Source organism: Ranitomeya variabilis, chromosome 6, assembly GCF_051348905.1.
Source record: "Ranitomeya variabilis isolate aRanVar5 chromosome 6, aRanVar5.hap1, whole genome shotgun sequence".
Taxonomy (NCBI): domain Eukaryota; kingdom Metazoa; phylum Chordata; class Amphibia; order Anura; family Dendrobatidae; genus Ranitomeya; species Ranitomeya variabilis.
Window position 1 is genome coordinate 458,655,661 of NC_135237.1, and position 16,069 is coordinate 458,671,729.

At 43.0% G+C, this 16,069-nt stretch overlaps 1 protein-coding gene across 7 annotated transcripts in view; it reads left to right on the plus strand.

The window, feature by feature from the left end:
• The window catches only part of FAM110B (family with sequence similarity 110 member B), a 182,266-nt gene that overhangs the window by 109,649 nt on the left and 56,548 nt on the right, over positions 1-16,069 (plus strand). The gene's annotated exons all lie outside the window — the stretch shown is intronic.

Below are 16,069 nucleotides of genomic sequence, written 5' to 3' on the forward strand. Positions count from 1 at the left end.
GAGGGTGCAGGGCATACCCCAATGGTGACATAATGGTAGAAAAAAATGTTTAGTTAAAGAAGCTCCCTGTGCCCCGCTTGCATGGTTTCCAAATTTCAGCAGAAGATAAAAAAGTAATAGCAATGCCCTTTAGGGTGGGTTCACAAGTTGGGCATTTGCAGAAGATATTTCTGCACCAGTTTTTATTGACAGGAAAAAGTGTATAAAATACACATTTTTTACATGTACCGGTACTTTAATTTGAATAGGTGAATTTGCTGTCAAGGACTTTCAAAGATGGCATTTGAAGGGAATATGTCAGTGCCTTTTTCTATGTGAACTGCTGATATCATGGGGTAGGGGTTAAAATCCTGAATTAACCGATGTGTCACTTATGAGGCTGTGTGCTGTTTACATAGACTGAAGGTTTTATCACTAAGGCATTATCATTGCTGTGACTAGCTGGTCACGTGACCCCCAGTCCGACCACGCCCTCTTCTGTTAAGCAGCTCACTGTCAATAGATAATGTACTTAGAGAGCCTGGTGTGGGTGGGGTTAGCTTTCTCAGCTAATCTACTATATAATTGTCTAAGGGGTACTTCCGTCTTTCTGTCTGTCCTTCTGTCTTTCTGTCACGGATATTCTTTGGTCGCGGCCTCTGTCTGTCATGGAATCAAAGTCGCTGATTGGTCATGGCAAAACAGCCACGACCAATCAGCAACGGGCACAGTCCGGCGTAAAAATGGTCGCTCCTTCCTCTCCGCAGTCAGTGCCCGCTCCGTCCCCTCCAGTCTGCCCTCACACAGGGTTAATTGCAGCGGTAACGGACCGCGTTATGCCGCGGTGTAACGCACTCCGTTACCGCAGCTATTAACCCTGGGTGACCTACTTTTTACTATTCATGCTGCCTATGCAGCATGAATAGTAAAACAATCTAATGTTATCGATAATTAAAAAAAATAAAAATAAAAATAAAAAATCGTTATATACTCACCGTCCGTCGGCTCCCGGATCAACAACAGGCCTTTCCTGCTCGCGACGCTCCAGTAACCGGTCCATGCTGCGATCTCGCGAGATGATGATGTAGCGGTCTCGCAAGACTGCTACGTCATCATCTCGCGAGACCGCAATGCACTCTTGAGACCGGAGCGCACGATCAGCGTCGGTAACCGCTTCGCCTGGATCCGGGGGCTCCGGAAGGTGAGTATGTAACTATTTTTTATTTTATTTCTTTTTCTTAACAGGGATATGATGCCCACATTGCTAAATACTACGTGGGCTGGGCAATATACTACATGGGCTGCACTATATACTACGTGGCTGGGCAATATACTACATGGGCTGGACAATATACTACATGGGCTGTGCTATATACTACGTGGCTGGGCAATATACTACATGGGCTGTGCTATAGTGCTATATACTACGTGGCTGGGCAATATACTACGTGACTATACAATGTGGACTGCGCAATATACAACGTGGGCTGCGCAATATACAATGTGGGCTGCTCAATATACAACATGGGCTGCTCAATATACAACGTGGGCTGCGCAATATACAACGTGGGCTGCGCAATATACTACGTGGGCTGCGCAATATACTACGTGGGCTGCGCCATGTACAACGTGGGCTGCGCCATGTACAACGTGGGCTGCGCCATGTACAACGTGGGCTGCGCCATGTACAACGTGGGCTGGGCCATGTACAACGTGGGCTGCGCCATGTACAACGTGGGCTGCGCAATGTACAACGTGGGCTGCGCAATGTACAACGTGGGCTGCGCAATGTACAACGTGGGCTGCGCAATGTACAACGTGGGCTGCGCAATGTACAACGTGGGCTGCGCAATGTACAACGTGGGCTGCGCAATGTACTGCGTGGGCTGCGCAATGTACTGCGTGGGCTGCGCAATGTACTGCGTGGGCTGCGCAATGTACTGCGTGGGCTGCGCAATGTACTGCGTGGGCTGCGCAATGTACTGCGTGGGCTGCGCAATGTACTGCGTGGGCTGCGCAATGTACTGCGTGGGCTGCGCAATGTACTGTGTGGGCTGCGCAATGTACTGCGTGGGCTGCGCAATATACTACGTGGGCTGTGCTATACACTACACATACATATTCTAGAATACCCGATGCGTTAGAATCGGGCCACCATCTAGTTGTGTCAGATCCGATGTGCCCAGTAAACTAAGTGATACATCGCTGGATTCTGGGTCTCTTTCTCTTCATCATGCTGTTCTCAGATGAGGTAGCAAATACTTGCTGACAGATTCTCTTTAACTGTTCTGTCACTACGGGTGGGATTGGAGTCCCAGGACCCTCACTGATCGTCAGACTGAAATGAATTGGGGTTTGGTTGCCGTATGAGGAACTGCCAAGCTGTTATGCCTCAATAATAATTGAAAGGACCCGTTGTTTTGGATTTGGGTGCCCTAAAATTGATTCTGCAGATAATGGGGCTTTCTGAAGGTCAGTCTTATTTTACTGATCACTTATGGTAATCATAGGGTATTGAAGTAACCTCAGGTTTGATCTGTAATGCACCGTAGACCAACTGCAATAATTATTCTTGGCAGCACATATAAATCAGTTTTTTTTTTATTTTACCATTGTTTTAGCTTTAGTATAGGGGTGCGCCCAACTGAATGGGGGCAATAATTTTTGTACCTCCCTAAGAACATGGGTAAAATATCTGAACGATTTCTAGCAATCAGCGTGTTCATTAGAGAAGGAGGGAAGATGCTGCGCATATTGATTTATATTCACCCAGTGATTTAATCCTGGTTCAGCAACTCCTACTTGTGTGACGCTTATTACTATAATTCTCTTCCATTTTCTGGCTGAGCCCATCATAAATATTGTTATCTCCTCAACTCTTACAATGAAAAACGAGGGGGCGGTGATGTGTTACCGATTCTCGCTATGAGTCACTCGGCCATATTTGTTCACCATTCCTTTTAACAAAATCAAAATCCCTTGTTCTTCTAGTATTCTGCTATTCTTTATTATGGGGGTCTTAATAGTTTATGGCCAGAAGGTCCCACTGTGTTTATAACGTGGATATTGCCCTGAGGGTGGGCCGCGTGGTCTTTAGATGGATCCAGGGGGTCACTCCCACCTACTATGACCTTAATTTGATATTTACTTTTTTTACTATATTTTTAATAAATTGTCAGAAATGGTTAAAAATTTGTCTCTTTGTTTGAGGCACTTGGTACCCATTGTGAAGTGGGGGGTTCTCGTCATCTTGTATCTGTGCGGATCATTGTGCTTTAAAATTGATGGACATTGAATCATATGGTTGACATGAAATCCTAAAAGGCAAAATGAGTATTCATCCAGTGGTTCCTCAGGTTAATATTGTTTAGGCTAGCTATGGAACCTCAAAGGGAATTTGACAGCAGGTTTTGGCTATTTAATCTGAGAGCAGCATAATGTGGGGGCAGAGACCCTAATTCCAGCAATGTGTCACTTATTAGGCTGTGTGCTGTGGTTTCAATACAATCAGTGCTTTATCAGCTGGAGATTATCACTGCCTGACAAGGTGTTGTGTAAACCAGACAGCTGATCTGTGTAGCCCCACCCCCACCACTGATTGGTATCTTGTTGACCTTGTACACAGAAAACTGTCAATCAGTGGTGTGGGTGGGGTTATACAGGGCTCAACATTCATAGCACTGCTGCAGATACAGCAGAGAAAACAGATATTCTATTAAAACTGCACCAAGCAGAGCAGTAAGTAACACATCACTGGAAACATGGTCTCTGCCCCTACATCATGCTGCTATCAGATTACATAGCAACAATATGCTGACAGATTCCTTTAAAAGATGGTTAGTACTGCACTAGAAAGATATATATTTGTTTGCTTGTTTGGCTTTAGATATTATTTTGAGTAATGTTCTAGTTTTTTGGTGTCTTGCAAAATATTTAAGGATGACCTGTAACTAAAAAAAATTAATAATAATTTCTTTTAGGGTAACTTTAGAGATGCTCAGTCATTTCTTGACTGTATGAAACCATTGAATCCATCCACTCTATAACCTCGGAAGTACCCATTCAGCTGGGGTACAAATTGGCACAAGCACATCTCCAGCCTCTTCTAGTAGGTTAAAGGGGTTGTGCATCTCGGGCAGGATTGCTCCTCTCGGGCAGGATTGCTCCTCTCGGGCAGGATTGCTCCTCTCGGGCAGGATTGCTCCTCTCGGGCAGGATTGCTCCTCTCGGGCAGGATCGCTCCTCTCGGGCAGGATCGCTCCTCTCCAACAAGTGTTGAGGCCTGTCTGATTGAAAGTTCACACCAGTGGCATTGTTGTGCCAGGGGCACTAAAGCTGGTTGGACTGGAAGCTAATAGTACTGCCCAGCAATCTGATCAACTTAGAGCAGTGCTTGCAAGCTCTACTGTGAAGATCTTGTAATTGCTGCATGTGTCTGTCCATCGCTGATTGACTGCAGCGGTGGCCGGTAACCTAGGCAATGAGCAGTAAACAATAAAATTAAATATTCATCTCTTCTTGAGGATGGAGTTTTATTTTTAAATAACTAGTAAATAGTGAAGCAAACACTTTGCAATTTGACTTATTTAAGATGATGATAATCCATTAATAGGTTCAATATTGGGCCCCGTTACACCCAGGAATTGGCTTTAAATACATTTCCTTGCCATCGTGTTTCTTTATCATGCTGGAATTTTGATGATGCGAAATAGCAACATTAGTTAATGAAGCTTGAGACTAGTTTGTAAGACTGAAGTTGTTACTGGTAATTCTTAGATTATGTAATGCCATAGCTTGCCCTGCCACAAATTTAAAGGGACTCAGTCAGGACAGAATGACTGTTCACACCAAGTCCAGACGCTCGGTGCTTCACGGCGGGGCCGACCCTTTATATACGCCTTCCCACCTACACCTTCGTATATAAAGGGTCGGCCCCGCCGTGAAGCACCGAGTGTCTGGACTTGGTGTGAGCAGTCATTCTGTGCTGAGAGTCCCTTTTAAGGGCTCATACCCACTTGCTAGAAAAAAAACGGTCCGTAATCTGGACCGAAAAAATAGGATGCAAACTATGCGATTGTCATGCAAGTTCAATGCGATTTTTTTTTTTTTTTTTTTTTTTAAATCGCACCATCCATTTTACATCTGTGTGACATCTGTATGCAATGCGTTTTTTTTCTCTGCAACTATTTTTTTACAATCATATACAGGACCATTTACTGTACAGTGTTCTATGCCACAGAATGGTAAGGTATCTGTAAAAAACGGATGGATAACGGATGGTCCGTATTCCGTGAGTTTTTTTTCTCGCACCCATTGACTTGCATTGGCGAGACTCTCAGCAAATCGCAGCATGCTGCGATTTTTTTCTCAGTCCGATTTCGACTGAGAAAAAAATCGCAAATGAGATGTCACCTATTGAATAACATTGGTCCGAGTGCAATCCGATTTTTTTTTTTTTTTTTTTTTTTTAATCAGATTGCACTCGTCCATTTTGCTTGCAAGTGAGTATGAGCCCTAAGGGGATTTGTCGCTAATCTTAATAAATATTTGCATTCCTAACAAAATAACAAGTCTACTTAATTTTTTTTCTCAATTGGCATTCCTCCATTATTCCTCCCAGAATTTTTTGAATAAATGGCCAATTAGCTATTACTATTCCTCATTACTGTGGAGTGTCCCTCCCTACACGTGATAATGTGTGATCGGGTCAGACTATTACACCTTTTCGAGAGGACATGTAAAGCCAAGTTGTCAATTTATACATTTCCAGGAGTAAGTTCACACGTTGCATTTTTGCTCCTTTTTTTATGCAAATTTTCCGCAAAATTTTACAGTACCAGCAAAAGCTATGAGATGTTAGAAATCGAACGCATTGTTTTTTTTTGTTGTTGTTGTTGTCAACAGCTTTTTTATTGTCGAGAGCAGATTTTCCTGCAGGAAAAAAAACACAGCAAAAATGCAATGTGTGAACATAGCCGTAGGGTATGTGCATACGTTGCGGATTTCCTGCGGATCCGCATCGTTTTTTGCGGTGCAGAAACGCTGCCGATCCGCAAGTGATTTACAGTACAATGTAAATCAATGAGAAAAAAAAAATGCTGTGCTAATGGTGCGGAAAATTCAGTGCGGAAACGCTGCAGATTAAAAGAAGTAGCATGTCACTTCTTTTGTGCGGATCAGCAGCTTTTGTACCCATTCCATTATAGAACTCCGCAGGGGTAAAAAATGCAGTAAATCCGCACAAAACACGCATCAAATCCGCACAAAAAAACGCGTCAAATCCGCACCTGCTTTTTCTGCCAAGAGATGCAGAATCCGCACAAAAAATTCCTGAGGCAAATCTGCAACGTGTGCACATAGCCTAAGAGAGGAACTGCGAAGAGTTGCTGGAGGTGATCGGCAGCTGCACCATGTTATGTCCAGAAGTAGTAAGGATCTAATGTTTATTTGCGAAAGTTTACAATGTTCTGGTGCGTATCACAAAACAAAGAGCTAGGACATATTTCTTTGCACCTCCTGCTTATTTTTGATCATAGTTTTAGTAATGGGACCCAGATATGTTCGTATCATTTCGGAAAGCTGAATATGGAAACCTATATGGTAAGATGTGTATCATAAATGCCGTTATCGTCACACATACAAATGCCCTAGACAGGTAATTCTCCTCGTGTCTGCACTGCACCTATTTTAGTTGTGAGTGACCTAGTGGGATATATCAGATTTGACAAGCTGCATGCTGACCAGGCATTCACAGTCAATAACTGCAGATGAATCTTTAGATGAGGCGGCATAGCCTGAAATGGAAATGCAAGCACCAGCATTAACTGTCCCATGTAACCCTTCTAAAGGCTTTTTTTAATAATTGAACTGGCTGATTTATTATTATTAGTATTATTAATCATTAATATTATGCGAAAATAGGTAAATTCTGCATAGAAACTTCCCAGCAATCTTAAATAATAATAATAATTTAATTGACAGTTTGATCTAAACTTGACAGTCCCTATTATATAAGTAGAGAGGGGTTTACATTCAGTGCCCTCATCTGTATGCCACAGTGTAGTATCTATTAATTACATAGGCAAATCTGTGTAATTCCTCTTTTCACCTGTGGAGGCACTATAGAGAAACTATTCTTGCTACCAGTTTCCGCCTCCCTCAGATCATTGTTCTGCAGGAATCAGAAGCTTTTCTTTCATCTCATGGAAACCTTGTAAGAAAAAGGCATTGCCCAGAGTGGATACCGCTTCAGGCGGAAGCAACTTCATGTTTGCTTTTACTTGTAAATTACACACCTGACCTCTGTATAGTTGTGTGCAGGCTGTCTACATGTGCGTGGCCTTTCCACGCTCCTTAATATTGAAATTGCAAAAAGGAAAAGTTGTTGAATTATAGAAATCACTGGCTGGATGGATATTTAATGATTTGTGATTTTCCGAGAGCAATGTTCGGCCATGCTAAATGCACTTATGCAGCAAATAATCAAGATCTGCTGCTGTCGGCTGCCTTTACAGTTGCCGACCAATGACATTCCAGATTTGGTCAATGGGAGAGAAACGCAGCAGTACATGGTAGATGATCTATACCATGCAGGCTGCTCACATTGGTATCGGCATCATGTAGCCTGGTTTTGTCATGTTGAAAAACTGTTCTGGAGACACTTTGGAGAAATGTCTGTAGCAATGGTTCCACAACTGGATCAATCAACGCCGAGCTGTTAGTGTACCTGGAATGAAGACTAGAGGGGTCTGGCTGCTGTACATTTTGCTACCCCTCACCATAAATTGGCGAAAAGAACCAGGGTTAGGTTCCCTCATGAAGGCCTTTCCATGGCATTCTCCATATAGACTCCAGACCAATCTCTGGCTATCCTTGCATCCAAGACAAAACCAGGACTTATTGCTGGATAGGCTAGACCTCCATTCCAGCCTCCGGACTCCATATAGAGATAATGTGAGCAACACCATGAAGAGGCCTTTTCGTCACGCTGGTCCTACTCCTGGGATTCTGTAGTGGGATGACATAATATTGTAGCCGGACCCTCTAGTCTTCATTTCAGATACACTAACAGCTCAGCGTTACATTGATTTGATCGTGGAACCAGTGTTACAGTGATTTCTCCAAAGTGTCCCAGGAGGCATTTTTCAGTACAACAAGGCCAGGCCGCATGTTGCTTGCACTACTATGAGCAGCCTGTGCTCCCTAAATGTGCTAACATGGCCTGCAGGGTCTCCAAACTGAGACGTCATTTGTCAGCAATTGTAAAATGAGCTGCCAGCAGTGGATCTTGATGATTTGCCCAAGTGCATTCAGCATGGCAGAACAATCATCAGACGGCCATTAATAACCTCGTTGATAGCAGCCAAGGGTTTAAGTGCGGGGATTTCTGCACATGTCACTCATAATGCACTGATAAAAGGACTAAAAATCAATAAAAGACATCACTGAAAAAAATTAGCTGCCATACTTGCAATATCATGTCCAGACATAAATGCAGAACAGGATACAGAAGGTCGCCCATAATAAAAGGTGGGGGCAGAAATACTAATAAAACAACCACTTACTAACCCACCAAACATCCGTGGGGTGGCTTCCTAGTCGTCAAACACACACAGGCTGCATAAGGTGTCATTCACAGCATTACGTGAGATGTACCTCTATCCGTATAGCATCCTATTACCAATGCCCATGATATTACATTAGTCGGGCTGACAATACCTTGTGTGCGCCCACCGGCCAGACACCACTGGAGGGGCCCAGCCTGCACCCTGCAGAAAAACGTGCAAAAAGATGTATATAATACATGAGGTATTGGTCGGCATTTTGGCCAAAGTACACGGCACGGGTCCCATCATCCTGCGAGTCCCTACTCCAGATTGCCGTACACGTGTCACTCATACTCAGTGCTGAATAAATCGCATTGTTTGGAAGAATTTGTTCCCAGTTTTCTCATCCTTTGCAGAACATTACTCTCTCCATCCTGTGATTTCTAGAATTCCTTGACCTTTTCTTTTCCTCTTGCTGCAGCATTCTCAATGTTGAATATTATTATACTGCTTTGTTTTTCCAACCATCCACAGATCGTGACCATCGCTGTGATTTGCTCGTCTCCTGACTTTGCTAATTATAATCATGTTACAAACTCTCCCTATTAACACAAACAAATGCCTGCGGTTTACTGCTCAGGTTTTCTATTTATGCTGTCCTATTAAATGAGACTTTTGAAATTCCCAGATCCCCCTCTTGTCGTCGGTTCACTGCATTTTATATGTCCACAGTGATCTGTGATTAGTAACTACGATGCTGGCGTTTCTTATTCTGCTCGGTCTGATCTCTCCTGTCTTGCTATGAAAGTGAATGGATGCAGCGCCCATACCTATAGACTCCATTCTCATATTAAAGGCAATGCTTATGGGATGCTAAGTGTTGTCCCATGGCACGTTATCTGTCCTATAGATAGATGATAAATGCAGTGGTCAGTGGTGCGTCCCCCACTGGTGCGGTAGTATACGTGCACCACCACTCCTCCCATTGAGCGGGAATAGGTCAGTTGTCACTCATAGGCACTTGTGCTCCATTCACACAAGGGACTCCTGTTCTCAGGAAAAAACCCCTTTAAAACAAAGAGGTTACAGCATTACTTATGGCCACGTTCACACAATATGTTTGTGGTGCATTTTGTATACGGATTTAAAATGGTGTGATTTTCACTGTGTTTTCTGAAAAATCTCATCGTTAACGTGTTGAGTAACGTCAACCTACAGGGTTCTTCTCATGCGTTCGGTCCATGAGAGTACTACGCCCCAGACTTCCTGCACTCCTACTTGACTGACGGTTTGTGCCAACAGCAACATCTCACAGCTGGACCAAACTGTGGCTCCCGATGCTACTATACAATGCAGGCCTGCCTCTACAGCAGCATCAGAGCCTTGCTTTACAAGCTTGGTAATAAAGAGCTTGTAAGCACTGTGCATGTTAGCCCACTGCTGCGGTGGCGGGTCCCCTGGGCAACGAGCTGTAAACAGGAAAAAAAAAGACATGTTCATGTTCTGGGTTCACATAGCGTTTTCCACTATGTTCAGTGATTCCATTGAGACTTGCGTCTAAATCCCCAAAAATGCCCAAGAATGATGCAGGACAAAGCCAGGGCTGTGGAGTCGGAGGTTTGGCTTACCGACTTGACTTACGTGGACAGAGCACACTGTGACTTTGTCTGCATCGTTTTACTCAATGTCCCTTTCTGTGCAGACGCCCCAATCCAGTTTGCCGAGGATTGGACGGAAGCCAAGATGGAGCCACTAACTGTACTGGCAAAACGATGGGACCCCAGTCTGATCTTCAACAGAAAGAGGGATTTTCATAGCAAGTGCATTGATTTTATAAGCATTTAGCAATATATTACCCATCTAAGAAGACTGGAGTAAGAGCGGCAACGCCTTCACTCACTTCCCCTGCCTCCCTCCCCACCACCAACTCCACAGAGAACTGAACGTCTGTCCCTTCGTTTTCCAGGTCACACCGCTAATAGTCATAAGAATAGGGCTTATACATCATTAACTTTCATTGCAGCTTTCTACTAAATTCTCTTCATCTTTGGTTGGCATTTGCAATGCTCCATTCCAGTGTCCCATAGTGTCGCCTTACCCTGTCCTGCCGCCTCCCCTCAGCACGCATGCTTCACATGCCAGGAGTATAATAGCGGTCGCACATTTCCACCGCGTGAACACATATCGGTAGGAGCCTCACCTGCGCCACTGGACGAGTGCTATCCGATAGAAAAAATATATATATATCGGATAGAACTTGGACCAATTTTAATCAGTGGGGCAGAGCTGATGCACGATTTTCTTTCTCTGACAGAATCTCAGTGAAAATTAAAATGGTAGCATTCTGCCATTTGAAATTGGATGCCAGTCACCCATTCAAGTCTATGGGTGCGTGTAAAACATCGGACTGCACTCTGATGACATCTGAGTGCGGTTTGATTTCAGCTGTCTCGCAGAATAATAATAATAATAATTTTTTATTTATATAGCGCCAACATATTCCACAGCACTTTACAATTACGGAATGAAGAAGATGGGAAAATGTGTGTTCTTCATCTTCTCCTCACAGTGTGCTCCTATTCTCTCATATAAGCTGACACTTGGCTCAGACTGATCAGAGTTTGAGGAGTGTCATTAGCAAAATCGGCCCAATTGTGTCAGATGAGAGAATATCCGGCAGTGTGAATGTAGCCTTTAGTCATATTGTTTGGAAATGATCGACTTCTCTGCACAGGAACCGTAAAGGAAATTACTGTGACCTTACATGAATATTAGTGGAGGTGGAAGGTTTGGAAGCCCACACTGAATTCTTCCATTTTCATGAAGCTCTTTTCTGTAAGAGATCTGATTCAGTCCCTGAATGTTTCCGTCTCAATGTGGCCAGTTCAACTCAACGGATTGTGTGAAACCACACTACAGCCATTAAAGTGTTTGTCCACCACGTATATATTCATAACCTATCCAGAAATATCAGATCATTGGGGGTCCATCATCTGACTCCCCCTCTCCTACCAATCGGCTGTTTCCAGTTCTGGTCGTGGCCGGATGTAAACAGTGTGATGGTGCAGGACCCCTCCAGTTTGGTGGCTGCTGTCGGGGACTTTCGATCAGCTCCCATTAGTCTCTGGTCACATGACTGCTTGTCTATTCCAGTTCTCTTTCGTGTTAAGAACATACAGAATAATTGATCTCTTGCACCAGTTATGCAAATAAACAAGGGTGGCCTCGATGAGTATTATGAACTTTGTTCGGTGTCTTCTTTTTAGAATGGGAAAAAAAATGTTCTGCCTGCATAATTTTTTTTCTTTTTGATCTTAAAAAATAAAAAATTAGAACCCAAATAGACCCTAATAATAATTTGTCCACTTAAGTTTCCATAACTGGTACAATGGATCATTTACGCTAATGGAAGCAAAGGGGCAAAATTCATTATTATTGGGAGCCATCTGGGTTTTCATCTTCTTTTAAAAAAAAAATAAAAAAAAATTTAAGAACAATTCGGCATGCATGACTTTTTTTTTCCATCATAAAAGTGGACACCAAACGAACTTCATAATAATAATCATGGCCACTCTTGTCTATTCGCATAACTGGTGCAATGAATCACTTACTCTGTATGTTCTTAACATGACTCGGACAAACTGGCGGATATGTGACCAGAGACTTATGTGCCTGGAAATCAGATCCACTCCAGTACATGGTCACCACACTAAACAGAATGACGGCCGCTGAGGTGTTCTGCGCCAATCTTGGCTTATTGGTGGGGGTGCCGGGTATCAGACGCAAACCAATCTGATGATGACTTAACCTCAGATACCTCAATATCTGCGATCCGATGTCTAATTACAGAGAAATCCATCCACCTTTTCCTTATATGTAAATGGGTCAAAATTAGAATGCCGGAAATCCCACTAATGGCTGTCATTTAGAACCATTATTTTTTTTTTTTAGGGGGGTGCTTATTCCTTTGTTTCCTGCTAACACTGCCTGGACAGAATATTCTTACTGTAGAATTTTGGATTTTGACTTTACTTGCGTGTAATAGATGAGAAATGTGCTTTTAACTAAGAGGATTTTCTATGGCTCAGATAAGAATACAGCGTCAGCAAATGCTTGGCACTGACATTTAAGTCATGCTGTAAGCAGAATACACTGAGAATTGCAAGGGCACTTACCGTACTCAAAAAAACAAAAAACCCTTCTACTGTCATGTGGGGGGATAGCTGGTGCGGCCTTGCTTACGCCAGAAGTGAGCTCGTGCCTAAGGACACCATTGCCACTTACAAAATATATTCAAGGTCAGTGCTAAAAACTCTTCATTGGAAGTTTAATCCAAGGACGTGGCAGCATCCCTGGAGATTACAGCGTAGGTTTCACCTTCTGCTTAGGATATTCCCCTTTACATTAATAACAGGAGGCTGTAGAATAAAGAGGTGATGGATATCAATGCGACGACCTACGCATTCCTAAGGCACAGTTCACATTGCGACCAATATAATTTACAGTTTATGCACCAGTTATAACTTCTGTCCTTCATAAGCAGCACAATATAAGGAAACTGCAGCGAAACCTACCTGACCACTTGCCAGTTCAATCTGTGTATGGAGCGTGCGAAGCAAAGAATATCAGGAGACTAGACTCCTAGACCTGCAGAATTGTGAGTGCAGCTCTGGCTTACTGTATAAGCTACAACTCTTCATCAGAAAGGGAGAAATGACATAATGAATAGTTCTATATGTATATTGTACAATGTTTGCAAAGACGGCAGCATACAAGCAGAGCTACCAAATACTGTAACCATTGCTAGGAATATGTAATGCTACAGGCTGACCTTTGTTTTAGTTGCTGTCCCGTTAATATATACTAGGAAATAAATTAAAATTAAAAGGAATCTGTGAGTCGGATCAGCCCTCCTAAGTCGTCTATATGGGCATGTAAGTCATAGGAAGCTGAATCGAAGGATACCTTGATATCTGCAATCCAATGTCTTGTTTCAGAGAAATCACATTTTTCTTACTTGTAAATGAGGTCCTAAGATCTATGGGCCGGACATAGATCTCCCTGAGAATCTACCTCATGGGATAATTGTAAATTAAATGGAGAATTTCCAGTGTGAGACATGTAATTAACACCGCACTGGAGAACTGAACTTTGTCTTCTTATAAACACATTTTTTGCAGCTCTCTGAGCTCCGCTGTATTGTAACAATATTGCAGCCGTGTCTGCCTGTGAGATGGAAGCTGAGAGGAACCTGCAGATGTGTCCGGTACAATCAGTGAGAGCAGAGAGCGGCCATCACACATCACACTGGTAACTGTCCCTTCTTAGTCCTGAATGGCTCATATAAGAAAAATGTGGATTGCTCTGGAATAAGACATCAGATTGCAGATATCAATGTATCTTTTTATTCAGCATCCCATGATTTACATTCCCATAGGAGGGTTGATCCTACTGGCAGATTCCCTTTAATATGGAATTACATCTGATGGATGTGGCATTCCTGGAGCAGCTGAGGGCTGGTGTTTTAGTCTGGGAGAGGACTATTATCCACGGCCCCTTCCTAAACCTGTAATATCAGCACACAGCTGTCTGTTTAGCTTTTTTGCTGGTTATTAAAAATAGGGGAACCCCACCTCCTTTTTTTTTTTTGGAGGGGGTGTAAATAATCACTAAAGGCTAAGTAGACAGCTGTAACATTAATACCCTTGGAAGCTCCATGTTTATTGCTACCTTCCCACAATATAAACAGCCCCCAGCTGTCAGTTTTCCCTCAGCTGGTTAAGAAAAAGAAGGGGGACCCCACACTATTTTTTCATTTTTAGCTAAATGTATGTACAGAAAGCTACCCACACTGCACTGATCCTATATCTCAATGACCTCTATCTATCATTTATATCTGTATAGAAGATTGTTTTATTACTTATTACTTTATTACTTACGGGCAGCACGGTGGCGCAGTGGTTAGCACAGCAGCCTTGCAGCGCTGGAGTCCTGGGTTCAAACCCCACCAAGGACAACATCTGCAAAGAGTTTGTATGTTCTCTCCGTGCTTGCGTGGGTTTCCTCCGGGTTCCGGTTTCCTCCCACATTCCAAAGACATACTGATAGGGAATTTAGATTGTGAGCCCCATCAGGGACAGTGATGATAATGTGTGCAAGCTGTAAAGGGCTGCGGAATATTAGCGCTATATAAAAAATAAAGATTATTATTATTATTAGAAAACTTGCTTGAATTGACAGAGAATTACTGTGTGTATTTTAAAAACACATTGTAAATGCGTGTCAGACGGATGCTAGGTGTGTAAAAACGCATGACTCTCTCCAACTTTTCTGGCAGAGAATTTCGGCTACTTTATACACTCTCACATGTGAGTGAACCCCAATTCTCCTTGTTCACCGTTTTAAGTGTGCGCTAAAAACACATATTTTTAGACAGGCCTATCACATCATTAATCCAATTTTTTTTTTCAGCTCTCCCTTCCTATATTTTTCCTTTTCATCATTCGATTCCCCCACACCCCATGCACTCGGAAGCACTTTCCATCTGGACATATACAGATACTGACTGATGACCGGTTCATGCAGATCAGTTATTTACCCTTCTTCATGATAAAGATGGCTGGAGCATACCGGTACATTACAAGCACTTTTCTTCCTTTTGTCTTTCACCGCTATTCCTTTGTGAGCGGGACCCTCACTCCACTTTTTTGAACATCTGATCCTGTTTGTACGTGTTCGCCCTGAACTGTAAATCGCTTCAGAATATGTTGGCACTATAGAAATAAATTGATTACTATGGCCAATAGGCAGCTCATACACTATTCTGATTTTTACTGTATGTATAGTTTATGTGGATGTCGGCCCACTTGATCATAAATGCTGGTGACGCCTCCAGCCTAGTGTTGTGATAGATAATGGTCTCTGGATACGCTGCTGGGACAGATCATTCATGGGAATATCATACTAGTAGCTGCACTGCTGGGTTATCTGGGCTTCTGATTTCAAAAGATTTTAAAACCTACAGATAGTTTGTTCCCTTTCTAAAAGAATAACACATGAGTTGTCCTGCGCCCGATGTACGGAAGTGATTTCTGCTGACACTTAAAGGAAGAAAAATTCTAATCGCATGCCTTGTATCTTCTGACAAAGAAATTGGGGAGTGATCAAAAGCAAACAAATCATCTGGGTAAATGTGATATATCATATATAGTAACAGAAAATCATAAGTATTTAGTACCCAGAAGTGGTAAGTGCTGTGGACCCGTGGACCTGTGCACCCGTATCTTCTGTGCCATAAATGTGTGCTGTAAAAGAAGAGTAAGCTGTGACCAGTGCTGCCTTACCTGGTCTACAGAGTAAGCTGTGACCAGTGCTGCCTTACCTGGTCTACAGAGTAAGCTGTGACCAGTGCTGCCTTACCTGGTCTACAGAGTAAGCTGTGACCAGTGCTGCCTTACCTGGTCTACAGAGTATGCTCTGACCAGTGCTGCCTTACCTGGTCTACAGAGTAAGCTCTGACCAGTGCTGCCTTACCTGGTCTACAG